The sequence below is a fragment of the Oryx dammah genome, unplaced genomic scaffold, assembly GCF_014754425.2.
Source record: "Oryx dammah isolate SB20612 unplaced genomic scaffold, SCBI_Odam_1.1 HiC_scaffold_5, whole genome shotgun sequence".
Taxonomy (NCBI): Eukaryota; Metazoa; Chordata; class Mammalia; order Artiodactyla; family Bovidae; genus Oryx; species Oryx dammah.
The window spans coordinates 10,227,759-10,254,347 of record NW_024070189.1 but is presented as its reverse complement, the minus strand read 5'-3'; positions in this window follow the sequence as shown (position 1 = coordinate 10,254,347).

Genomic DNA, 26,589 nt, shown 5'->3' with positions numbered 1-26,589 from the left:
ACGTGGAAGCTTGTTGTTAGTCCAAATATAATGCAATCAAGAATATGTTAAACAGAATTAGGCAGATTAGAATATTTATCCAGCTATATACCATGCAGAATTGTACTGCTTAAGGTATTGAAGTCTTAGCATCCCGTTTTAAAGACAGGAATTATTATATCTGCCTTATGCAATCTAAAGGGATTCTCTGAGGCTCCAATGCACAAATTTATGTAGAGTACCATGTGCTATAAGAAATATTGCAGTGCACAACATTATTATCAAGTATGTGTGGTTTCTTTGTCATTTATTAAATAGAAAACATGAGCTAAACATCCATACGTTTGAGTTATTTACAATATTGGATATAACTGGTATAATTAAAATTGCTTGATTTGTAAGCAAATATTTATCTAAAACCATTCTGTGCAATATAAAGGAAGTTTAATAATCCTTTAATTACTGCAGAACAACCATATGGAAGTCTTGGACCTTACCTCCTGACACATCTTAAAATTTTACAGGAGCTACTATGTTCCATTTTTTTTTTTCTGCTAATATTCCTAATCAGTGTGCCTAGTTAATATGATATTTTCTTTATTGCTTCACTTGCAGTTCCATGATTATCACTATAACAAACTTATGTTCTTAATTGTTGGCTATATTTATAAACATTAACTAATGTAGCAAATAAACTAAGAAAATAGACAAGCAAAGAAAATATCAAAATTAGAATGGAGTAAATCCTCACTGTTAAACAAATAATATCTTTTAATGTTTTCAGAAGGGGAAGGCAGTCTTTAAAAAGTGCAGCAAAATATGTGGAATAAAGTTTTTCTGTGTGTTGAAGGGTGTTATTTATAAAAAAAAATGTTGGTGCTTTAATCATGTCACAGATTTAAGAGCTCTTTGAAATGTACTGTATAGTGTACTTATAACTGTAAGTATCATTAAAATTACCATTATTTTGACTAGTAAATATGCTACAGATAAGTAGGAATAATGTGCAAGTCTTTTACCCTCACTGACCATTAATTTCTCCATGACAGCACACTTCCACACAAATTATGGCATATATATCATGTCTGAAAAAGCAAATAATTGAATCATCTAACTAATGTGTATATTATATAACAATTACTCATTGTCTACGCAGTAGTAATCTACTAGTAGTCATGTAAAGAAAATCTTTATTCTTGCATAACATAAACTGTTGTTAAATTAGATAGAAAACTGATCAGACAGATGAATAAGCAAAATGAATAAAAATTTAAAGTAGCTAATGCAAAACAATAAAATGATATGGGGAAGGAAGTTGGAGATAATCAAGCATAGGAGAACAATGTGTTACCTAGAGCAGGCTTTTTCGAAGAGATGACAGTTTAGTGACAATATAGAAGAAGAATGAGAATAAACCATGTTAACATCTGTGGAAAGAAAATTATACTCAAGGAAAACAGCAAGTGTAAAGCCCTGAGGTAGGAGCTTGCCTGGCTTGTTGGTAGACCAGGAAGTTGGCCACCATGGTTTGATCAGAATGAAGAGGGGAGAGAATTATAGGAGATGAAGTCAAATAAATAATAACAAGAACTTAGAAGACATACTTGCTTACAGATCATTTTAAGGAAATTGGCTTTTACTTTTAGAGAGATGGGAAGCCGCCAAAGGGTTTTTAGACATGAAATATCAGAATCTGCCATATTTTAGTAGATTTGCTTTGACTGCTGCATTGCACATAGATTTCAGGGATGGAGAATAAAGGCAACTTAGAAGTTTATTAGAATAACTCAGGAGAGAAATTTTACAAAGGGATTGGAGCGGTTATAGGAGAAGAAAACAAAAAGAGTATCATGAATTTAAAGCTAAAGTGAAGGAAATGCTTCCAGGAATAGCTGTAATAAACTGTCTCAAATGTTGATGAGCCAAAGAAGAGGGCAAATATTGGCAATTAGGAGTACCATCATGTAGATCAACTGTGACCTTGCCTAGACAAATAGTTATGCAGAGTCAGTATTACCAAAAGTCAACTGAATAGATAAAACAATTAGCCACTATTTAGAGACATTATGGCTCCCCTGGTGGCGCTAGTGGTAAAGAACACACTTGCCACTAAAGACAGATGTAAGAGACAGGGGTTTGATCCCTGGGTCAGGAAGATCCCCTGGAGGAAGGCATGGCAACCTCAACATTCAAAAAACTAAGATCATGGCATATGGTCCCATCACTTCATGGTAAATAGATGGGGAAACACTGGAAACAGTGACAGACTTTGTATTCTTGGGCTCCAAAATCACTGCAGATGGTGACTGTGGCCCTGAAATAAAAAGATGCTTGCTCCTTGGAAGAAAAGCTATGGCCAACCTAGATAGCATATTAAAAAGCAGAGATATTACTGACAAAGGTCCACATAGTCAAAGCTATGGGTTTTCCAGTAATCATGTATGGATGTGAGAGTTGGACTATAAAGAAAGCTGAGTGTCGAAGAATTGATGCTTTTGAGCTGTGGTGCTGGAGAAGATTCTTGAGAGTCCCTTTGACTGCAGAGATCCAACCAGTCAATCTTAAATGAAATCAGTCCTAAATATTCACTGGAAGAAAGGATGCTGAGGCTGAAACTCCAATACTTTGGCCACCTGATGCAAACAACTGACTCATTGGAAAAGACCCTGATGTTGGGAAAGATTGAAGGCAGGAGGAGAAGGGGATGACAGAAGATGAGATGCTTGGATGGCATCACCAACTTGATGGACATGAATATGAGCAAGTTCTGGGAGTCGGTGATGGACAGGGAAGACTGGAGTGCTGTAGTCCATGGTGTCTCAAACAGACACGACTGAGCAACTGAACTGAACTTGAGACATTAGGATTCATCAAAATTTTTAAGAATTAAGTTAATTTCAATATAGTTTCTAAAACTATAATTTATAGCAGATTTTATATCAAAATAACTAAAATATGATTTTGTCATCTCGAAGTAGGTCATAAATTTTGGTTTTTTGAAAAGAAATTTTCTAGCTCGATTGTTTTTTTATTTAGATTATCTCAATCATAGTGTTTTAAAAATATATATATATTTATATAAAATTTGTAACTGATTTTTACCTAAGAACAGTTCAGGACACTTAGGCCTTAATAGCTTTGGTTGATGTCATCTTTTTGATTCACCTTGGTACTTGATAGGCACATTTGAATTTTCACACATTGATATTCATGGAATCATTCAACATATATGTGTTGTTTGCCACAGGAATATTTAAGTTCACAGGCATACCAACAAAATCTATTATGGCAGAATTTGGACTTGATAGCAACTGAAGGTAAACTAGTGCATTGATTGATAGTATCATCATAACTGTCTCCTCAAAAAAAGAAATATCAGGGTAGTGAGATTGCTGGGTCATATGGTAGTTTTATTCCTAGTTTTTAAATGAATCTTCGTATTGTTCTCCATAGTGGCTATATCAGTTTACATCCCACCAACAGACCGTTTTCTCCACATCCTCCCCAGCATTTATTGTTTGTAGATTTTTTGATGATGGCCATTCTGAGCAGTGTGAAGTGACCTCATTGTAATTTTGATTTGCATTTCTCTAATAAAATCACTGCAGATGGAGATTGCAGCCATGAAATTAAAAGATGCTTACTCCTTGGAAGAAAAGTTATGACCAACCTAGATAGCATATTGAAAAGCAGAGACATTATTTTGCCAACAAATGTCCATCTAGTCAAGGTTATGGTTTTTCCAGTGGTCATGTATGGATGCGAGAGTTGGACTGTGAAGAAAGCTGAGCGCTGAAGAATTGATGCTTTTGAATTGTGGTGTTGGAGAAGACTCTTAAGAGTCCCTTGAACTGCAAGGAGATCCAACCAGTCCATTCTAAAGGAGATCAGCCCTGGGTGTTCTTTGGAAGGAATGATGCTAAAGCTGGAAAGTTCAGTACCTTGGCCACCTTATTCGAACAGTTGACTCATTGGAAAAGACTCTGATGCTGGGAGGGATTGGGGGCAGGAGGGAAAGTGGGTGACAAGGGATGAGATGGCTGGATGGCATCACCGACTCGATGGACGTGAGTTTGAGTGAACTCCGGGAGTTGGTGATGGACAGGGAGGCCTGGTGTGCTGCAGTTCATAGGATCACAAAGAGTTGGACACGACTGCATGACTGAACTAAACTGAATAATGAGTGATGTTGAACATCCTTTCATGTGTTTGTTAGCCATCTGTATGAAGTAAGTCAGAAAGAGAAACAAATACTGTATATTAATGCATACATATGAAATCTAGAAAAATGACCGATGAACCTATATTCAGGGCAGGAACAGAGACAGAGAGGTAGAGAAGCATCTCAGGGATGCAGCAGGAGAAGAAAAGGGTGGGGCAAACTGACAGTGTAGCACTGAGAGGCATATATCGCCATGTGTAAAATAGGTAGCTGGTGGGAACTTGCTGTATAGCACAGGGAGCTCAGCCTGGTGCTCTGTGACAACCTAGATGGACTGGATAAGGGTGGGTTGGCACGAAGGTTCAAGAGGGAGAGGACAGATATATCCTTGTGGCTGATTCATATCATTGTATGGCAGAAGCCAACACAACATTGTAAAGCAATTATCTTCCAATTAAAAATAATTTTTAAAAAATATATTAAAAAAGAGTATAGTCACCTACCTAATGAAAAATATTTTGGCTTATAAATCTAGGCAGCCTTGACTAGTAATTAAGTGGGCCAGGGAAACCGTGAATATCTTTCACACTAAGAAAATAAATAGTTTATAATTTTTTATTACAAAAGAAGATGCCCTGAAACACATGGGACATTGATTTTGATGAAATCAAATTCCATGCTTAAGAGAATGGCTGACTCTTTTTACCTATTTATCAGTTTTTTTTTTTATTTTTTAATGCTGCACTAAGCAAAAATTAGTATCCAGAGATTTACAAGGGTCTAATGGCCTAATTTGCTTCCCAGATACTTAGACTATAGCATGTAGAATTAAGTTGCTAGGAACACAAGAAAGCCATTACTTGGAAGAGACTTCTGGGGTTGGGAAATCAATGCTGCCTTAACAACTACTCAAAACAAAACTACTACTTGTTATTGAGTTTTAGTCCAAAGGGCTTCATTTTACAAAGACATCAGGTCATCTGAAAGCCAAGGATAGGTATCATGCTGCAAGTACTGTAGAGAAATATTTGAATAGAGAAACCCAATAGAGGCCACTGATGAGGTGGAAATGATGTGCTTTATAGCATACAGCAGAGGGAAACAAAGTAATATAAAGTAGCACATTAATTCCTTTTTCATGGCGCCCAAAATTGAGATTTCTAGGACTTTCCTGCTTTGTTGTTGTAGTAGGTCTAAACTCTATGATACTTTTTCCCTACCTTCCCCCAACCCCCTAAATTCACTGCTGAGAATTTCAGAATTGAGTATGACATTATTTGAAAATAGAATGATACACCATGATGGAAAAAGTTAAAAGAAAGTCTACCCAATGGGCCTATAGCTAAACAATGTGGAGGAATGCTTAATAACACCACCTTAGGGGGGTTTGGATATTTTTGACTTTTGGGCCTTCACCAATGGCCTTGCAGTTCAGTTCAGTTCAGTCATGTCTGACTCTTTGCAACACCATGGACTGCAGCACACCAGGCCTCCCTATCCATCACCAACTCCTGGCGTTAACTCAGACTCATGTCCATTGTGTTGGTGATGCCATCCAATTATCTCATCCTCTGTCATCTGCCGGGGTCCAGCCCTGGTGGATCCAGGGTAATTCGAAGTGGGGATGGAGTCAGTGTCCTAGGAATTAATTGCTTAATTAAAGATATAGAGGGAGATTAGAAAGAAATAGTGTAGTAGGAAAATTAGTGGAGAAAAAGAGGCTGAATAACTTGGTTTACATGGGATACCAATAAAACTCCAAGACAAGGAGTCTGCACCATCTACGTTGGGCCACCAGCGCCTGTTTGAATATTGGAGGGTGCCCCACCTTGGGCTCCCTCTCTCACGGATCTTAGAAACCAGGGCAAGTAAGTAGACGTGGTGAGCACCCACGCTCCAGATGGGAAGTCAGCCAGAAAAATGGGGAGCAAGAAAGAAATGACACGGGGGAATCAGTCTTTCCAGAAACTGATCTGATTTCTTTATTTTTTAGGTTTGCTTATATACCTTTTGTTACACATAGAGACAAATGGAAATTTTAAAGTCACGTGGGGGTCAGCAGTCCTGACCTTTATCAAAATCAGGTGCTTCACATAAATGTATTTTAAAAAAAGGTCTTAGGAGTTTTACATCATCTTCTGGCCATGAGGCCTGCTTACATTTTACGACCCTTTCTTTCTGATAATGGTCAGTTAACCAGAAAACTTATTTTTTTCCAAGGGTGTTTTTTCTTAAACCAGGCGCCACCTTCTGAAGGGAGCAGATAAAGTTGCATTCCTATAGGGTGAGGTTGTAGTGGGTTACAACTAAGAAAAGAATTTATTTAACCTAATGTTAACATGATTAATCTTAAAGGTTAATACTTATTTCTCCTATATGCTAGTTATATTCATTATAAGGGCAGGGAATATGGAGATTTAGCAGCAAACATCAGCCCAACAAATGAAAACCCTTCACCAATGTTCCCCTTAAGATCTATTTAGTCTTAAGATAGTGATAAAGTTACATTTTTACATAGCAAGGACACAGTGATTTATAACAAAGTACAGTGATTTATAACAAAACAGAAAATTCATTAACTCAAATAGTCTAGTATTGCTAACATCAAAACCTACTATATTTCCTTTTCTATATTCCAAATACATTAATATATTCCCAGGTGCCCAAGGACATGGAGGCCTGGCAGAAATCATTGACTCAACAATGAGAAAGGCCTTATGCTAATTAAGATTTTCAAAATACTCCAAATTCTCTGTGCTATTTATGGTTGAGAGGTAGTAAACAATCATGTGCATAGTGGCAGGAGTGTGGATAATCCTGTCACACAAGCTAGTCTGCCAGCAGAGAGGTTTGACCTGAGACACCCTTGTCATGCCCAGGAATTTTTATTGACTGGAGCTGCAAGTTTACTCCTTCTCTGAGAGAACCGGTGGGGAACAGCCCCCCATAAAGTCAGAGGTGTAGGTGAGAGCATGAAACAGTAAAGTGGGTAGACTCTGGTTTTGGGGGTAGATGCTCGGGAACAGGGGGTTTCCTGAGGCTCGATCCCATCTTTGCGTATGCCAAAGCCTCCTTTCTCATGACCTTTGCCATGGGCGGAGTTCCTCACCCTGGCTCCCAGCAGTCATCCCCTTCTCCTTCCACCTTCAATTTTTTCCAACATCAGGGTCTTTTCAAATGAGTCAGTTCTTCACATTAAGGGGCCAGAGTATTGGAGTTTCAGCTTCAGCGTCAATCCTTCCAAGGAATATTCAGGACTGATTTCCTGTAACATAGACTGATTGGAGCTCCTTGTAGTCCAAGACACTCTCAAGCGTCTTCTCCAACACCAAAAATGACAGAAAGATCTCTGTTCATTTCCAAGTCAATCCATTCAGTATCACAGTAATCCAAGTCTATGCCCCGACAAGTAAAGCTGAAGAAGCTGAAGTTGAATGGTTCTATGAAGACCTATTAAGACCTTCCAGAACTAAGACCCAAAAAAGATGTCCTTTTCACTTTCAGGGCCTGGAAGGCAAAAGTAGGAAGTCAAGAAATACCTGGAGTAACAGGCAAATTTGGCCTTGGAGTACAGAATGAAGCAGGGCAAAGGCTAATTGAGTTTTGCCAAGAGAATCCACTGGTCATAGCAAACACCCTCTTCCAACAACACAAGAGAAGACTCTACACATGGACATGACTAGATGGTCAATACTGAAATCAGATTGATTATATTCTTTGCAGCCAAAGATGGAGAAGCTCTACACAGTCAGCAAAAACAAGACGCAGAGCTGACTATGGCTCAGATCATGAACTCCTTATTGCCAAATTCAGACTTAAATTGAAGAAAGTAGGGAAAACCACTAGACCATTCAGTTCAGTTCAGTTCAGTTGCTCAGTCGTGTTCGACTCTTTGCGACCCCATGAATCGCAGCACGCCAGGCCTCCCTGTCCATCACCAACTCCCGGAGTTCACTGAGACTCACCTCTGAGTGATGCCATCCAGCCATCTCATCCTGGATCGTCCCCTTCTCCTCCTGCTCCCAATCCCTCCCAGCATCAGAGTCTTTTCCAATGAGTCAACTCTTCGCATGAGGTGGCCAAGTACTGGAGTTTCAGCTTTAGCATCATTCCTTCCAAAGAAATCCCAGGGCTGATCTCCTTCAGAATGGATGGGTTGGATCTCCTTGCAGTCCAAGAGACTCTCAAGAGTCTTCTCCAACACCACACTTCAAAAGCATCGATTCTTCGGCGCTCAGCTTTCTTCACAGTCCAACTCTCACATCCATACATGACTACTGGAAAAACCATAGCCTTGACTAGATGGACCTTAGTCAGCAAAGTAATGTCTCTGCTTTTGAATATGCTACCTAGATTGCTCATAACTTTTCTTCCAAGGAGTAAGTGTCTTTTAATTTCATGGCTGCAGTCACCATCTGCAGTGATTTTGGAGCCCCAAAAAATAAAGTCTGACACTGTTTCCACTGTTTCTCCATCTATTTCCCATGAAGTGATGGGACCGGATGCCATGATCTTTGTTTTCTGAATTTTGAGCTTTAAGCCAACTTTTTCACTCTCCTCTTTCACTTTCATCAAGAGGCTTTTTAGTTCCTCTTCACTTTCTGCCATAAGGGTGGTGTCATCTGCATATCTGAGGTTATTGATATTTCTCTCGGCAATCTTGATTCCAGCTTGTGTTTCTTCCAGTCCAGTGTTTCTCATGATGTACTCTGCATAGAAGTTAAATAAGCAGGATGACAATATACAGCCTTGACGCACTCCCTTTCCTATTTGGAACCAGTCTGTTGTTCCATGTCCAGTTCTAACTGTTGCTTCCTGACCTGCATACAGATTTCTCAAGAGGCAGGTCAGGTGGTCTGGTATTCCCATCTCTTTCAGAATTTTCCACAGTTTATTGTGATCCACCCAGTCAAAGGCTTTGGCATAGTCAATAAAGCAGAAATAGATGTTTTTCTGGAACTCTCTTGCTTTTTCCAGGATCCAGCGAATGTTGGCAATTTGATCTCTGATTCCTCTACCTTTTCTGAAACCAGCTTGAACATCAGGAAGTTCATGGTTCACGTATTGCTGAAGCCTGGCTTGGAGAATTTTGAGCACTACTTTACTAGGATGTGAGATGAGTGCAATTGTGTGGTAGTTTGAGCATTCTTTGCCATTGCCTTTCTTTGGGATTGGAATGATTCAGTGAACTAAAATGGACTGGAACGGGTGAATTTAACTCAGATGACCATTATATCTACTACTGCGGGCAGGAATCCCTCAGAAGAAATGGAGTAGCCATCGTGGTCAACTAAAAAGTCCGAAATGCAGTACTTGGATGCAACCTCAAAAATGATAGAATGATCTCTGTTCATCTCCAAGGCAAACCATTCATTATCACGGTAATCCTAGTCTATGTCCCAACCAGTATCGCCGAAGAAGCTGAAGTTGAACGGTTCTGTGAAGACCTACAAGACCTCTTAGAACTAACACCCAAAAAAGATGTCTTTCTGATTCTAGGGGGCTGGAATGCAAAAGTAGGAAGTCAAGAAACACCTGGAATAACAGGCAAAGTTGGCCTTGGAATGCGGAATGAAGCAGGGCAAAGACTAACAGTTTTGCCAAGAAAATGCACTGGTCATAGCAAACACCCTCTTCCAACAACACAAGAGAAGACTCTACACATGGACATCACCAGATGGTCAACACTGAATTCAGATTGATTATATTCTTTGCAGCCAAAGATGGAGAAGCTGTATACCGTCAACAAAAACAAGACCAGGAGCTGACTGTGGCTCAGATCATGAACTCCTTATAACCAAATTCAGACTCAAATTGAAGAAAGTAGGGAAAACCGCTAGACCATTTGGGTATGACCTAAATAAAATCCCTTGTGATTATACAGTGGAAGTGAGAAATAGATTTAAGGGCCTAGATCTGATAGATAGAGTGCCTGATGAACTATGGAATGAGGTTCATGACATTGTACAGGAGACAGGGATCAAGACCATCCCCATGGAAAAGAAATGCAAAAAAGCAAAATGGCTGTCTGGGGAGGACTTACAAATAGCTGTGAAAGGAAGAAAGGTGAAAAGCAAAGGAGAAAAGGAAAGATATAAGCATCTGAATGCAGAGTTCCAAAGAATAGCGAGAAGAGATAAGAAAGCCTTCTTCAATGATCAATGCAAAGAAATAGAGGAAAACAACAGAACAGGAAAGACTAGAGATCTCTTCAAGAAAATGAGAGATACCAAGAGAACATTTCATGCAAAGATGGGCTCAATAAAGGACAGAAATCGCCTGGACCTAAGAGAAGCAGAAGATATTAAGAAGAGGTGGCCAGAATACACAGAAGAACTGTACAAAAAGAATCTTCACGACCCAGATAATCATGATGGTGTGATCACTCATCTAGAACCAGACATCCTGGAATGTGAAGTCAAGTGGGCCTTAGAAAGCATCTCTACGAACAAAGCTAGTGGAGGTGATGAAATTCCAGTTGAGCTATTTCAAATCCTGAAAGATGATGCTGTGAAAGTGCTTCACTCAATATGCCAACAAATTTGGAAAACTCAGTAGTGGCCACAGGACTCGAAAAGGTCAGTTTTCATTCCAACCCCAAAGAGACCATTCAAGTATGACCTAAATCAAATCCCTTAGGATTATACAGTGGAAGTTGTAAAAAGATTCATAGGGTTAGATCTGATAGAGTGCCTGAAGAACTATGGATGGAGGTTCATGACATTGTACAGGAGGCAGCGATCAAGACCATCCCCAAGAAAAAGAAATGTGAAAAGGGGAAATGGTTATCGGAGGAGGCCTTAAAAATAGCTGTGAAAAGAAGAGAAGTGAAAAGCAAAGTAGAAAAGGAAAGATAACCCACTCGAATGCAGAGTTCCAAAGAACAGCAAGGCCTTGCAGTAGACTGAGACAAGTGAGTTCTACATATTTGAAGAACTAGAAAATATACTTCTATGGACTATACAGACAGTCTCTGAGAATTTAGAGAAATAATTGGAGTGAGTCATACAGATGTGCACTGAAAGACCCAGATGCTGACTCAGAAGATGATTTGAATGCTAAGGCCCATTCCCTAGTCAGATTCCTAGAGGTAGCCATCTAAGTTTATGAAGTGAGTAGCTCTGTGAGCTTCCTGGCCATGCAGAGGTGTACGAATGATGATATATTCCTGTCACATGTAACAAAGCCTCAAATGTAGGATAAAAGTACACCCGGTGCCAATGGAAAAGAAGTTAACCTGACTTGAGACAACACTTCATCAAAGAAAATATACAGATGGCAAATAAGCATAGGGAACCATGTTCAAGACAATTATCCCTTAAGTAAATGCAAATTAAAGCCAAGAAGAGATATCACTATACAACTACTAGAAGAGCTAAAATGAAAAATGCTGACAAAATGCTGACAAGGATACTGAACAAATGAGCCCCTATGTTGCTGGTAAGAATGCAAAATGGTACAAGCACTCAGTAAAAGAGACTGGAACTTTCTTAACAAGTTAAACTTATAGCTACTACACCACACAACAGTCCTACTTCCAGCTATTTGTCCTATCTCAATGAAAACTTTTGTTTATACAAACACCTGTACACAATTATTAATAGCAGCTCTATTTGTAATTACCAAAGATTGGGAATGATCCATATGTCACTGAAGGGTGAATGGATAAACAAACAGTAGAATATCACATAATGGAATGCTTCTTAGAACTTGAAAGGAACAAATGATTCCTACAGATAACATCTTGAATGATTTTCAAAAGCAATATGCTAGTATCGAAAAGTTACATACTATACAATTCTACTAATATGATATTCTGGAAAAGACAAGGCTATAATGTTTGTTGCCAGGGGTAATATAATGATTCTGTGACCTGAGGACAGTGATGTTGGTTTCATGAATCTCTATACTTGTATTAAAACTCATATACCTTACCCACCAAAGCAGATTCAATTTTGTTTCCAAATCATATTAATCCCAATAATCTTCTGAGCATTACTGTTGCTGAAACTTGGCCTCTGATCACTAGGGCTGAATAGAAATGTGGAGAGAGAGAGATTTGGGTGAAGTAGAAACTGTAGCTTTTATTGCTTTACCAGATAAAGGGGCTTATGCCCTCAGGACTGTGTGACTCACCCTGTGAGCATAGCAAGGAGTTTTATACTGTTCAAGGAGCAGGGTGTGACGAGCTCATGGCCGAGTCTTGGATTGGTTGGCACCAAGGTGAGGTTTCCAGTATACTCAGTCTTCTGGTTTCAACTAGTCTAGGGTCTATGTTCTTGGGGTCAGGAGTTTTCATCCGGAGGAGCATCTGCTTCTTGTAAAAACAACTTAGGAATGTGTGTCTGGCCTTTAACTATATCTTTCAGGGAACTGTGAGTTTGGTGATTCTCCTATGTGCAGATTTATAGTCTAAATTGTTACTTGTTCCCAAGCCCAACAACTATTCTTTGTCTCTACATCTCCACATTTCCCAAATATTAACCCTGGCAAATATTTCGTAACATTCTCTTTTCTAACATAATCTTCTTCAATTAACATAATGACTTCTCAAGATACTTTTTCTAGTCCCTCACCACCCTGACTATTCTAACCTTGAACATACTAGTTTATCAGTGTTTCTTCTTAGTGTGCTATACATGTGCTGCGTGTGCTTAGTCACTCAGCCGGCTCTGACTCTTTGCGGCCCCATGGACTGTTGTCTGCCAGGCTCCTCTTGTCAACTGAACTCTCCAGGCAAGAGTACTGGAGTGGGTTGCCATGCCCTCCTCCAGGAGATCTTCCCAACCCAGGGATCAAATTCAGGTCTCCTGCAATGCAGGCGGATTCTTTATTGTCTGAGCCACCAGGGAAGCCCATGAATACTGAAGTGGGTAGTCTATCCCTTCTCCAGGGGATCTTCCTGACCCAGGAATCGAACTGTGGTCTCCTGTATTGCAGGAAGATTCTTTACCAGTTGAGCTACCAGGGAAGCCCCAATATATTGCTTTATCTAAACCTAATTCAGCATAACCATTACTTTTATTGTACATCTGTTAATTAATACGGCCTGGAAGTTTATTTGCATTTCTCATACTGTGGCCTTTTGTTGCACCTAATTTGCTCAGCCATTTTTTAAAAATTAACTTATTTACTTTACTTTACAATATTATATTTGTTCTGCCATACATTGACTTGAATCTGCCATGAGTGTACATGCATTCCCCATCCTGAAACCCCCTCCCACCTCCCTTCCCATCCCATGCTCAATCTTCATGAATAAGATTTTTTGAATAGGCTTTATTATAGCCTATTCAAAACTTATACACTATGCTTCTGAAAATACATGAATAATTTTTAATTATATGATAAATTCATATAAACAATTAATTGGTTTATGTGTGCTAGAATATGACTCCTATGGTTTGTTTAAATTTCAGAGCTATGACTTTTTTTCATAAAATTTTTAGCTTCTGTAATAAGTAAATGTTCTCCTTCACTTGAATCAGAATCTGATCATCATTCAGTAATGTTTATTTTAATACCTGCCTTTGGAACAGTATAGAATAATTCTACTTTTCCATACTACTATCCATTATGTGCTTCAGAACAACTTTCAGGACATAGTCATTAAGAATAAAAATCATTAAACATAAATTATTACAATTTTATAAATTATTATGTTAAAACTTACTAAGATAAGGATCTTAGTTTATCTACTTGCCTCAGAAAATTCATGCTTGTCATAGTATTATATTTGGATTTCATACCTTTTTATGTGTGCTTATGTTTATACTTATTTAGAGTTGGCCAAATAAATAATTCTGACTTCATAATGACTGAACTAGAATTTGAGATAATTTTATGTTCATATTTTGCTTAAGACAGCTGTAAATAACTGTTATTTTTAATGTATCATCTTCTAAATATTAGCCTCTTTCTGTTCATTATCCTCTGTAGTTTCTCTAATACAACAATATCTTAAATATTACAGACCAGTGACCACTGGTATAGTAGACATAGTTTTTTGTGTTTTTTTTTTTTTTTGACTCATAGCTAAACAGAATACATTTATAGATATTAAAGATGAATAAAGCCTCTAAAAAATGAGCTACAAATGGTATGTCATCAGAAACTTTTGTTTGAGAAATAAACATGCATGAATAATTCCATTTTAGCTAGTCAACTTTAATTAAAATGAGTCTTCTCTCAAGCTAATTTTTATCATGTTTGCTAAGTAAATGGCAGCATATTTAGCTGCAATTTGGATTACTAATAAATTGATAATATTCTCCTCTATAATTGAGGTTTGGATTATCTAGTAACTGTTACCTAAATAAATTAATAGTCCTAATTTGTTAAATGGACTAAGAATGGAAGCATTATTAACATATCTGTTGGCAGGGGGATTTAGATAAATTTACAACAGCTTTAGAAAATTAAAAGAAAATAAAATCTACCTATAATTAAGAAGTAAAAAACAACAAAAATGTGTTAAAGCATAAATACTTTGCTTACACTGATAGGAATATATAAACTTCATGGTCTAGTAGAATAGTTGATTTTGTTGGAATGATGAAAATGCAATGGTAGGTTAAGTTCCTGTGAGAAAATACACTCCTCCGGACAATCAATCATTTCATTATATCAGTCACCACTTCTGATTCCTGAAATACACACACATACATCTCACAAGAATCAAATTGAAGGTTACAACAGAGTATGTATAAAAATGGAAATCAAAACGTCCTACTTAGTGAAATATATCCATGCAATCCAGACTATTGAAATCCTCTGACATGTAAACAAACTGTATAGTCTGAATGTTTGTTTCTTCACCCAAATTCATACACTGAAGCCTTAACCCCAGAAGATAATGGGATTAGGAGGGGTATTATTCATATATGGGATAATGTTCTTACAAAGGAGACCACATGGAGATCTCTGGCCCTTTCCCACATGTGAGGACACACTGAGAAGGACTCTCCCATGAACCAGGAAAAAAGCCCTTACTAGACAATACCATGCTAGTGCCAAGATCGTGGATTCCTCAGCCTCCAGAAGAGAAAGACGTAAATTTCCGTGGCATTTTGTTATGATGGTCCCAAATAGACTAAGAAATATACCCTCTGCTAGGGTCTAGATAATAAAGTTTATTCTAGTTACATAGCAGAATAAAAAATAACATTAGAATGTGGAGAATTAACATCTATTGAAAATTTAATATTATTTCAAAACAATACTTTCCTAACTTTTTATTCTGAATTGTTAAGAATGTGTGTGTCTGTGTATACATAAATTGTGTTAAAATATATCCCCTGAAATCACAGTAGACCTTCTGTGTTAAAGTAACTAGCAGATATCTTTCAAAGTTCACATGTTGTATAGATATTATAGAAAAAGAAAATGCCAGGTAGTTACCAAAACTTAAAAAATACAAGATGAACTTTTGCCTTTATATATTCAGCATAGCTAGCTTCTGACCTGGATTTTATTAATAGCTTTAAGGATTTGGATAAATTATTTAATCTAAAAGACTAGATTTCACACTATAAATTTAAGATGTTTCAGTAATTTTTGCAGTACCTTGCAACTCTAAAATCCTCCATTTTATAGTATATTACTTGTGTGATGGTTAACTGTCTTAATTTAATCCATGGACTATGGAAAATCACTGTTCTTAAAATTCCTTATTGACTATATTCTTAGATATTGATTATATTTTAGATACAAAGATAAGAACTCTTACAATTTACCATAAATGATTCCTCAAATATTTTATTATGATGAATCAAAGAGCTTATTCAAGGGATTAGATCTGGTAGACAGAGTGCCTGAAGAACTATGGATAGAGGTTCGTGACACTGTACAGGAGGCTGTGATCTAGACCCGACCCAAGAAAAAGAAATGAAAAAAAGCAAAATGGTTGTCTGAGGAGGGCTTACAAATATTTGTGATAAGAAGAGAACCTAAAGGCAAAGGAGAAAAAGAAAGATATAAGCATCTGAATGTAGAGTTCCAAAGAATAGCAAGGACAGATAAGAGAGACTTCCTCAGCGATCAATGCAAAGAAATAAAGGAAAACAATAGAATGGGAAACACTAGAGATCTCTTCAAGAAAATTAGAGATACCAAGGGAACATTTCATGCAAAGATGGGATCGATAAAGGACAGAAATGGTATGGACCTGACAGAAGCAGATTTTCAGAAGAGATGGCAAGAATACACAGAAGAATTACACAAAAAAAGATCTTCATGGACGATAATCATGATGGTGTTATCACTCACCTAGAGCCAGACATCCTGGAATGTGAAGTCAAGTGGGCCTTAGGAAGGATCACTCCGAACAAAGCTAGTGGAGGTGATGGAATTCCAGCTGAGCTATTTCAAATCCTCAAAGATGATGCTGTGAAAGTACTGCACTCAATATGCCAGCAAATTTGGAAAACACAGCAGTGGCTACAGGATTGGAAAAGGTCAGTTTTCATTCCAATGAAAGGCATTCTCAGAATGCCAAAGAATGCTCAAACTACCGCACAGTTGCACTCATCTCACACGCTAGCAAAGTAATGCTCAAAATTCTTCAAGCCAGGTTTCAACAGTACCTGAACTGAGAAATTCCAGATGTTCAAATTGGATTTACAAAAGGCAGAGATCAGATTGCCTACATCTGTTGGATCATCGAAAAAGTGAGAGAGTTCCAGAAAAACATCTACTTCTTTATTGAGTATGGCAAGGCCTTTGACTGTGTGGATTACAACAAACTGTGGAAAAATCTTCAAAATATGGGAATTCCAGAAAATCTGACCCTCCTACTGTCAGATATCTGTATGCAGGTCAAGAAGCAACAGTTAGAACTGGAATGGAACAACAGATTGGTTCCAAATCGGGAAAGGAGTATGTCAAGGCTGTATATTGTCACTCTGCTTATTTAACTTATATGCAGAGTACATCATGAGAAACGCTGGGCTCGATGAAGTACAAGCTGGAATCAAGATTGCCAGGAGAAATATCAATAACCTCAGATATACAGATGAAACCCCACTTCTGGCAGAAAGCAAAGAAGAACTAAGGAGCCTCTTGATGAAAGGGAAAGAGGAGAATGAAACAGTTGGCTTAAAAATCAGCATTCAGAAAACTAAGATCATGGCATCTGGTCCCATATCTTCATGGCATATAGATGGGGAAACAATGGAAATAGTGAGAGACTTTATTTTACTGGGCTCCAAAATCATTGCAGATGGTGATTGCAGCCATGAAATTAAAAGACACTTGCTCCTTGGAAGAAAAGTTATGACCAACCCAGACAGCATATAAAAAAGTAGAGGCATTACTTTGCAAACAAAGGCCCGTCTAGTCAAAGCTATAGTTTTTCCAGTAGTCATGTATGGGTGTGAGATTTGGACTATAGAGAAAGCTGAGTGCCGAAGAATTGATGCTTTTGAGCTGTGGTGTTGGTAAAGACTCTTTAGAGTCCCTTGGATTGCAAGGAGATCCAATCAGTCCATCCTAAAGGAAATCAGACCTGAATATTCATTGTAGGGACTGATGCTGTAGCTGAAACTCCAATACTTTGGCCACCTGATGCGAATAACTGATTCATTTGAAAAGACCCTGATTCTGGAAAAGATTGAGGGCAGGAGGCGAAGGGGATGACAGAGGATGAGATGGTTGGATGGCATCACTGACTCTATGGGCATGAGTTTTCATAAACTCTGGGAGTTGATGATGTACAGATAATCCTGGTGTGCTGCAGTCCATGGCATCACAAAGAGTCAGGCACGACTGAGCGACTGAACTGAACTCAAAGGGAGATAACTCAAATTTTCTCAAATTCTTTAGAAAGATCGAGTATGTAAAATTCAAAATTTTCTTTTATTCGAAACCCTTTCTTAATCCACGGATTCTTATGCTCACTTAATGTCTTCTAGGAATTGTAAGGTTAAAAAAAACAACAACAGTGAGAGTTTTACTTCTTCTTTTCCAGTTTGGATTCCTTTTATTTCTTTTTCTGCTCTGATTGCTGTGACCAAAACTTCCAAAACTATGTTGAATAGTAGTGGTGAAAGTGGGTACCCTTGTCTTGGTCCTGACTTTAGGGGAAATGCTTTTAATTTTTCACCATTGAGGACAATGTTTGCTGTGGGTTTGTCATATATAACTTTTATTATGTTGAGGTATGTTCCTTTTATTCCTGCTTTCTGGAGAGTTTTTATATAAATGGATGTTGAATTTTGTCAAAGGCTTTCTCTGCATCTATTGAGATGATCATATGGCTTTTATTTTTCAGTTTGTTAATATGGTATATTACATTGATTGATTTGCAGATATTGAAGAATACTTGCATCCCTGGGATAAAGCCCATTTGGTCATGGTGTATGATCTTTTTAATGTGTTGTTGTATTCTGATTGCTAGAATTTTGTTAAGGATTTTTGCATCTATGCTCATCAGTGATATTGGCCTATAGTTTTCTTTTTTGGGGAAGTGTATGAAGGGAAAACTGATAGGGAAGGCTAGGCCTATGATTTGGATTCTTTACAGCAGGAAAATACTTACAGTGCAAGATTCTGTTATGTTAGCATGTTGGTTCCACCAGTGCAAATTAATTACACTGGATAAGTAATAAAATTGTCCTCAAACATCATCTTTTCCTGAACAGATATTTAGGTGATAAATAATATGATGCTGTGGGTTTTAAAACTGATTTTTAATGTTGATTTTTCTTGTTATTATTTCAAAATGCATGTTGAAAATAAAGTCTCTACTATCTTCATACATTATTAATGAATAAGGTTGCTACAATTTTTCATTTAAAATGCTGTAAAAATTATTCACCAAGTATGCCCTTATGTTATTAATTAGTGTTTTATTCATAACATATTTTGCTATTAATTTATAGTAGACTGAGTTGCATAAACATCGTATTTAACATTCTAGATATTTCTGATTTTTTAATAAATGAAATATCATCTTCCATAAAACTTACATCACTTTATTTTACTCTTGGAATAATTTTTAGGGTTGGAGTTACTTGTATAAAAAATATAGTCATTTTTATGACTCTAAAAATATTTGCTAAACATTTCCCAATTAGATAATATGAATGAAGCTGTTTCATTGCAATTTAGAAGACATCATTTTTTAAAAACCTGACTTAGAAACCTATATCATTCTTATGATAGATTCTTCAGTGTGCTTTGTATGTGTAAACACTATTAAAAAAAATAAAGCTTATATCGATAAAAAAAAACAAAAACAAAACCTCTTTGTTAAAACAGAGTCCAGTAATTCACAAATTATACCAAATACAAAACCTAAATTCTAGAACTTTGGTATAGAACATAACCTCATTAAACTGTAATATCTTTCATAGTATTTTTGGCTATAAAATACTAAATTGTAATAAGAAATAGTCTTTCATTTAATAACATTTTTTTATCTTCTTGTTCCTAAACATACAGAAATAATAATTATGTTATTCCAAAATTACATTTGTATTATACTATGTTTGTAATGTTGAGTCAGAATATTCTTACCCCTCCAAATAATTAATTTTTTGAAAGAAAAAATCCTGCTCCCTGGATTAAAGCTGTCATTTGTTTGTATTTTCTGTGCTATTATTTTACTGAACAAAATTTATGATATTAGAGCTCAGAATCCTAACAATTTAGAAAATATTATTTATCTTAATATTTTTTCTTAATCAATATGCTTGATATATCAATTATTTACATAGTGACTTTTTACTAGCAAATTAGCAATTACTATTAATATATAATATGAAGTAATAAAAATATTAAATAGTAAATATTTGAACTCTTGTCCTCTATCCTTCGACTGTCAGTTTGAAAAGAAATTTCAGTTACTATATTTTTGAAAAGAACACTTAAATGAGCCTATATGCAATTCACTGTATTTATAATTTGTTCTCCATTTTTTAAATATTTTATTGAAGTGCTTAAGAATTATTTTGTCTCCCCTTTCTTTCCTCTGATCCATTTTGTTTACAACGTTTATTTTAGTACATTAGCGTAGACTTGACAGCTGTTTATTTCTTATTTGTCAAATGTACAAAGAAAGCACACAAAAGTAAGTTACGATTTCCTTTGCTTTGTTAAATATTTTTGGCAGACATTTTATCTTAACAATAGCCATCTCTCCTTAGTGCTTGGAAATAGAATCTTGATTCAGTTTAATTGGCAAAATGCAAGCCAATCATAGTAATAACACTGATTTCTCACTTTCCCTATAGAAAAGGTGAATTGGAGGCATGGTTTTGCCCAGTGAGAACAGTGAGAGAAGGAGCCATCAGGAAAATCTTTCACTTTTCTTAGAAAAAATGTAAGGCGCACTAGCATCCTTCTCTGTGTTTACTTCTCTGGCCAGCTGTGATTGTACAGTTCCTCGAGCTCTAGGAGACACCTTGCAGTCTTGGAGGAAAGGCCAAGGTAATCACAGGCGCATGAACCTGTGCTTAGCTGCAACATCCTACTTACGTAAGAGAAACACACCATGTTCTTTTTTTTTTTTTTTTTTTGCTTCATTCTTAATAACATGCACAATGAGGAACACATTATATTATACGAAGCAGAAGAACCTGATTGACAGTGGCTTAAACAAACAAGTGTTTGTCTTTACATGGCCAAAAATCTTTTAAAGTAAGAGAGCTGCTGGTTTTTATTCAGCTTCAAAAGTGCTACCAGGACCCAAGAATTTTATTCTTCTTCCAAGTGGCCAATCTACCAGCCTTAGTGGGATAACTTTCTGATGCTTTACACCTCTCAGGTGCAAAGCCCTTGCTCTAGTTTCAAGCACCGTGTCTCTTTTTAAGACAGGAAGAAGGAAGGCAGGTATGGGCACCCGTTGTCATCTTGTTAATTAATAAGGAAGGTAAGAATTCTACTTGCCACTTTTTCATATGCCTTACTGGCTAGAAGTTGGTTACGTAGACAATTGTAGCAAAAAGGAGTCTGGGAAAGTAATCCTTTAGTTGGAAACTTTGAATACAATCAAAAGAATACAATCAAAATGGTGGTGGGGGGAATATCCATGAAAATGGGACAGGAGTGGGTAATATTAAACACCACACTAACAGCTTTTTACCAGAAGCATCTTTTACTTTCTGATTGTATCAACTACCCAAATGTTCATTATAGATCTAATTTTATGGCATGTTTTTCCTATCTTTCCAATCCTCTTTAACTATTTCTCAACTTTTTTCTCCTAGAAAACTCAGGAGTGTAATTCTAAAGGTCTTATTTAATTTTTATTATTCTCTATATTTCACTTAAGGCTTTACTGAAACAACCTCCACTTTAGGCTGCTTCTTACCTCAATTTCAAATCTTCAATCCCATGCCGATTTTTTTAAAAAATAATAACCTCATGAGAAGAAACGCTGCAATGTTTACATATGTACACATGCATGCATGTGAGGTCACTTTAGTCCTGTGCAGTGGGCGTGTGTGACTCTCCGCGACCCCGTGGACTGTAGCCCTCTAGGCGCCTCTGTCCATGGGATTCTCCAGGCATAAACACTGGAGTGCGAAGCCATGCCCTCCTCCTCCAGGGGATCCTTCTGGCCCAGGGATCAAACCCACATCTCCTACTTCTTCTTCATTGTCGGCAGTTCTTTACCACCTGTGCCGCCTCGGAAGCCCATATGTATCCATATATATGTGCACACATATATGCCTATATGCATATGTATATGCATTATATAAACAAATGTTTCCCCAAATAAAAAACTAGAATGTATTTGAATAGACTATAAATATATAGTCTAGTAAAAGAAAATATTAAAATGAGATATATACTTAAAACCTCTAACAAAAGGGTGAATTTTATTATGTTGAAAATGTCAAAATTAGCAGAAAATACTGATTATTTCAGAATACATAAATATAGAAGGAAAAGAAAAGAACTGATTTCACAAATTCTATAAAAAATATTTCTCTTTCTAAGGGTGAGAACATTAATGGAACTGTTCAGAGACGAAGAAAATCACAGATAAATGGAGATTTTTTAATATATTTACTTAGATTTTGAGAAATTCAAATTTAAACTCTCTAAATATAACAAATGTTTCTTAATTAGAGGTTTAGCAACATTTTGATTTTCTAACAATTCAAAAATGGCAACAAGAAAAATATATTTTCAAAGATATGTTGTATTTTTTTCTATCCAGAAGACATTTTGAAAATGAATGAATGAGTAATACTTTATCTTACTTAAATCATTTATCAAGAAAAATAATTAATATGAGACCAGGCCAATTTAAATAGTCAATTAGCCAATTATGTTAAATCATTATTTGTACATTCTAAGTAATTTTAAAATGACTGTTTATGGGGAATAGTAATACAAAGATACTGGAGCCTACTCAACAGGTGAACTGAAATTTCTTTCATTGCTGAATGCATCACAATTTATCTGACTGTTCTACCCCTGAGTTGTATATTATTAATAACCTACCATAACTCAAAATTAATATGTTATTCATACTCTCTTTAAACAGAATTAAGTCAGTGGACTAAAGTGACACTTTTTCCCAAAGTGAGAGATACATAAGCATAGCTCAAAATAGTGACCAACTTTTATAATAACTAGGTGGTTCAGACAGTAAAGAAACTGCCTGCAATGCAGGAGACCTGGTTTCAATCCCTGGGTAAGGAAGATCCCCTGGAGAGGCCACTCTAGTATTACTGCCTTGAGAATTCCATGAACAGAGGAGCCTAGTGGGCTACAGTCCATGGAGTTGCATTGAATCAGACATGACTGAGTGGCTAACACACACACATTAATCCAAACATATTGTATTAATATTTCTTGAACTCATTCTATCATATATACCAGAATCATTCTGACTTCTCAGTGATATCTAGAGATCCAAGGGACAATTCTGAACTTAACCAAAATAACTGCATACATTTGGAAGAAATTATGTCCCATGAATCATGTTTTTCACAGCTATTACTATAGGAAGTAAAAACTGTGTGTTTGACAGAAAGGTCATATTATGGGCTGAATTGGATTCCCCCAAAATTCAATTGTGACTATATTTATAGATAACAGTTCAGTTCAGTTCAGTTCAGTAGCTCAGTCATGTCCAACTGTTTGCCACCCCATGGATTAAAGCATGTCAGACTTCTCTGTCCATCACCAACTCCCAGAGCTTGCTTAAACTCACGTCCATCGTGTTGGTGACGCCATCCAACCATCTCATCCTCTGTCATCCCCTTCTCCTCCTGCCTTCAGTCTTTCCCAGCATCAGGGTCTTTTCCAGTGAATCAGTTCTTCACATCAGGTGGCCAAAGTATTGGAGTTTCAGCTTCAGCATCAGTTCTCCCAGTGAATATTCAGGACTGATTTCTTTTAAGATTGACTGGTTTGATCTCCATGCAGTCCAACAGACTCTTAAGATTCTTCAAAACCATCAATTCTTCAGCGTTCAGCTTTCTTTATGGACCAACTGTCCAATCCATACATGACTACTGGTAAAACCATAGCTTTGACTAAATGGACCTTTGTCAGCAAAGTAATGTCTCTGCTTTTTAATATGCTGTTTAGGTTGGTCATAGCTTTTCTTCCAAGGAGTACACATCTTTTAATTTCATGGCTTCAGTCACCATTTTTTGGAACCCCCCAAAATAAAGTCTGTCACTGTTTCCATTGTTTCCCCATCTATTCGCCATGAAGTAATGGGGCCACATGCCATGATCTTAGTTTTTTGAAGTTGAATTCTAAGCCAGCTTTTTCACTATCCTCTGTCACTTTCATCAAGAAGCTCTTTAGTTTTTTGTTTTCTGATAAGTGTGGTATCATCTGCATATCTGAATTTATTGATATTTATGATTCCAGCTTGTGCTTTATCCAGCCCTGCATTTCCCATAATGTACTCTACATAAAAGTTAAATAAGCAGCGTGACAATATACAGCCTTGATGTACTCCTTTCCCAGTTAGGAAACAGTCTATTGTTCAATGTCAGGTGCTAACTGTTGCTTCCTGCTCTGCATACAGATTTCTCAAGAGACAGGCCAGGTGGTCTGATATTCCCATCTCTTGAAGAATTTTTCACAGTTTTTTTTGTGATCCACACACTCAAAAGACATTGGCATAGTCAATAAAGCAGAAGTAGATGTTTTTCTGGAGCTCTCTTGCTTTTTGATGACCCAGAAGACATTGGCAATTTGATCTCTGGTTCCTCTGCCTTTTCCAAAACCAGCTGGAACATCAGGGAGTTCACGGTTCACCTATTGCTGAAGCCTGGCTTGGAGAAATGTGAGCATTACTTTACTAGTGTGTGAGATGAGTGCAATTGTGTGGTAGTTTGAGCATTCTCTGGCATTGCCTTTCTTTGGGATTGGAATGAAAACTGACCTTTTCCAGTCCTGTGGCCACTGCTGAGTTTTCCAAATTTGCTGGCATATTGAGTGCAGCACTTTCACAGCATCATCTTTCAGGATTTGAAACAGCTCAACTGGAATTCCATCACCTTCACTAGCTTTGTTTGTAGTGGTGCTTTCTAAGGCCCACTTGACTACACATTCCAGGATGTCTGGCTCTAGATTAGTGATCACATCATCATGACTATCTGGGTCGTGAAGATCTTTTTTGTACAGTTCTTCCGTTTATTCTTGCCACCTCTTCTTAATATCTTCTGCTTCTGTTAGGTCCATACCATTTCTCTCCTTTATCAAGCCCATCTTTGCATGAAATGTTCCCTTGGTATCTCTGATTTTCTTGAAGATAGTCTTTCCCATTCTGTTGTTTTCCTCTATTTCTTTGCATTGATCGCTGAAGAAGGGTTTCTTATCTCTTCTTGCTATTCTTTGGAACTCTGCATTCAGATGCTTATATCTTTCCTTTTCTCCTTTTCTTTTTACCTCTCTTCTTTTCACAGCTACTTGTAAGGCCTCCCCAGACAGCCATTTTGCTTTTTTGCATTTCTTTTCCATGGGGATGGTCTTGACCCCTGTCTCCTGTACAATGTCAGGAACCTCATTCCATAGTTCATCAGGCACTCTATCTATCAGATCTAATCTCTTGAATCTATTTGTCACTTCCACTGTATAATCATAAGGGATTTGATTTATGTCACACTTGCTCGATTCTGGTAACTAACTGTGGCTCAGATCATGAACTCCTTAATGCAAAATTCAGGCTTAAATTAAAGAAAGCAGGGAAAACCACCAGATTATGCACGTAAAAGAGATGATAAGGCTTCACTGGTGGCTCAGTGTTAAAGAATCCACTTACCAATGCAGAAGACACAGGTTCAGTCCCTAGGTTGGGAAGACCCCCTGGAGAAGGAAATGGTAACCCATTACACTATTCTTGCCTGTGAAATGCCATGGACAGAGGACCTGGTGGGCCACAGTCCATGGGTTGCAAAAGAGTCGAGTACAACTTGGTGACAAGAAAACAACAAAGAATCGATAAGGTTAAAATGAGGTCATGAAGTGGACCTAATCCAATATCACTGGTGTCCTAATAAGACTAGAAACTTAGCACACACATGTGTACAGAGGGAAGACCATGTGAAGACTCAGGGAGAAGAGAGCCACCTCAACACAAGGAAGAATGGTCTTCGAAGAACTCAGCACTGCTGACCGCTTGATCTCAGACTTCTAGCTTCCAGAATTGCAAGAAAGTAAGCTTCTGTTATCAGTATTTCTGCCACCCAGTCTGCAGTAAATTTTTGTTACAACAGCCCTAAAAAGCTAATACAGATTGCAAACAAGGCATTTTGATAAATCAAGTAAAAAGATAATTGCCATGTTAGTTATAAACTCTTCTGCCCTAGATCCATTTCTGTCCTTGATATAAATCTGCTAAAATGGAATTGTCAGCTGGGAGTTATCAATTCTAGGCCCAAGTTTTACATAAAATTCTAATTCACATTAACTGTTTGTTAAAGGAACATACACATAAAATATACAGCAATTATGCAAGACATGAACATTCTTTGGCCTTAAGTTCCAATTTTCAGATCATTATATACCTCTGAATATTTCTTTCCAGTCTTTATATTTGCATGTTATCAGCTTCTCTTATATTATCTTTTAGGTCATTCTGTATTTTCATGTAGAGATTGTCTTATTGAAAGTGACACTTTACATCTATGGAAAAATACATAATTACTATTTCTAAAATTCATAATTTGACATTTATAAAATAAAAATACCATTTTTCTTTTAAAATTTCATATATTTATGAGTAAAATACATTTTATTTTTTAAATTGTAAGGGAAGATGAAGAATTGAAAGGCAAATGGCATACAAACTGTAATAAGACTGAAGATAATAGCAGCACTAGTTATTATATAGAAGAAGGGAAATCATAGAAGCATAAAATCATTAAATCACATGAATTCTAGTCTATAACTTTTCTGACTTCCTGAATCCCATTTGATATTATTTTATCCTCCAGTTCAGGAGATATCGGTGAAACAAAGTCTTTGTAAAC